The sequence below is a fragment of the Trachymyrmex septentrionalis genome, unplaced genomic scaffold, assembly GCF_001594115.1.
Source record: "Trachymyrmex septentrionalis isolate Tsep2-gDNA-1 unplaced genomic scaffold, Tsep1.0 scaffold89, whole genome shotgun sequence".
Taxonomy (NCBI): domain Eukaryota; kingdom Metazoa; phylum Arthropoda; class Insecta; order Hymenoptera; family Formicidae; genus Trachymyrmex; species Trachymyrmex septentrionalis.
This window is the reverse complement of record NW_017306081.1, coordinates 1,075,266-1,077,682: the sequence shown is the minus strand read 5'-3', so window position 1 is coordinate 1,077,682 and position 2,417 is coordinate 1,075,266. Positions and strand designations below refer to the sequence as shown.

General features: G+C 30.8%; 1 protein-coding gene across 11 annotated transcripts in view; it reads right to left on the bottom strand.

The window, feature by feature from the left end:
* LOC108755588 (potassium voltage-gated channel subfamily H member 6) overlaps positions 1–2,417 on the bottom strand; it is a 221,080-nt gene that overhangs the window by 93,999 nt on the left and 124,664 nt on the right. The window lies entirely within an intron of this gene.

Genomic DNA, 2,417 nt, shown 5'->3' with positions numbered 1-2,417 from the left:
CTGATCATATTAAATAAACATATTCTAATGTATATTTTAATTATAAGTTTTTAAATAATTTTATTTATATATATTGTAATATTGATAAGTTTTTATACTAACAAAGTAGAAAAAACGATTCTGCTGAAATATGTTAAAAATTTAGCTAGATATAAATCTGAAAAGAACTTCGATGGACCATTAAAATAATTACGAAGAAATTTCAAGCATAACGAGGAATGCTACAAAAAGTTTTAATATTCTAGCAATTAGTTTGAATGTTCTATATATCATTATGATTATGCATCTAGCTAAATTCTTAGATATTTCAGCAAAACTGTCGTTTTTCGTGTATCATACAAAATAATTCCGTCTTGAGCCTAAACGACATAATTCTTAATTTCTATTTTTTTTCCATAAATAAAATAAAAAATTGTGAGCATATTAGAGGAGTACGTCATAATGTTCATTACAAGTTTTATTATACTTAAAGAAGTAATATAATATAAGATAATTCCGTCTCTAAGAGTTATCGCAAAGCAACATAACTCTTGATTAATTTCATACAAGAGAGAGATTAAAGCTATTTATACTTGCGCATAAGTTATTTATACTTGTATATACCTTAATGGTGCTGTTTCGTGTTTATTGGACGTGCAAACATATTTACATGCGCAGTGTAATGTTAGTTATTTCGAAACGCGCACCCTCTTTATGGGAGGTGTCTTCCTACGCGATGACTATACTAAAAATAGCGCGCAAACTCTGACAGGATCTTGCATCTTTCCCTCGATCCTTTGTTGTTGTCTCTGTGCCTTAAAACTCGCTCTCATGACTTATGCTCCTTTTCCCCAACGTTCAAGAACTGTCACCCATGTATTATCGGTGACGTTAAGAATAGTCGGACACTCTTGGACGGAGATAGTAAACCAAATGCTTTCACATTGTTCCCGTGCTCTAGATAAACTTCACACTTTTGGCAGAAGTGCTATCATCAGATCACGAAACGACTGTACTATATATCGGATGCTTATTATATTTCAAGTGTTGACTAACAGCTATTACAGTAAAGTCACTGCCAAAAAAGCATCCTAAACCTGCCGGATATCTCTCTTTTCAGCTGTAAGATTTATTCTATAACTTTGAAGTCGGTTTTTCCGTCGTAAAATTCGCTACTTGCTGAAAGAGTAAAAGTCTATTAAGAACACACGGAAATGTCTTAATATTCAAGCTCCTTTGTAAAAATTTAATATTAAAAGATAGTAATTAACAACTTATTTTAGTATTAACTCATAATTGATTAGTAAATTATTGGATAGTATATGGATTAGTAAATTAGATTAAATTATAACTGAAACATATGGGTCTTAATGACCTTGAGAATATTACTAATATTTAACTAATAATGCTTTGGAATGACACTTTATGTTTGACAATTTTATACTTTACGGTTTTGAATTTGAAAAGTTCTTGAAAAAATAAAACTAATAATAAAAACTTTAGTTAGTCTAAAAGAATTGGTATGTTCCAAACGTTAAAATCATTTCTGTTACGGAGAAGCATCGTATTGGTCAATACTTTTAATATCAACATAAGTAATTAATCACTACCTTTCACTATGTTAAATTCATCAGTATTAATTGGATTTCTGTAAGAGTCATTTCTGATATGCATTAGTGTAAGATATCGGAAACATATTATTAGATATCACAAATTGATCGTATTCATAAGAAAAAACATATGTAATAATTTGTTGTAAGAATAAATTGCCTCCCACTGAGCGAAAAATATCCTTCTGATAATTTTTTTTTCTTTGTAATTAACACAAGTAAGAGAGATAGAGTAAGTGAAAAAGAAAATGTATTTATCTATCAGTTTCTATCCGCAAACATGCAAGGTCTCACATTTCTATAAGCTACATATATATATCGATATGTAGTAGTTCGCGACGTTGTAAAGTGCTCGCGATGCACGGCACGGAAGGCCAGATGGTCACTCTCTGTCAACATTTGCGGCATGAAACATCGCATGCAACGATATTATTATTATTATTCGCGTTACCATAAATTATTATTTAACTGCGATATACATATACGTGGTTATACACGGACATCATACATCGCAATTATAAATGCGAGCGAAACTTTTAGCATCAAATTGCAATCACGACATTGAAATATTTTTTCGTTTTTTCAGTTGATATCAAATAAAATCTTTACAGACCAAGTCATGGACGATGCAGCGATAAAGCAAACGCTATTCAATTTATATTAGTCTTCATATAATCAATAATGATTGCGATATTTCCTTAACTTGTCAGGGATAGCTACGCTATTGGTTTTAATTGATCATAAAATGATCGATAAGATCCGAAGGTTTCAATCAGTTGTGGCCTTTAGAAAAGTAAATGCCAGCTAGAATTGAAACGCAACGCAGCT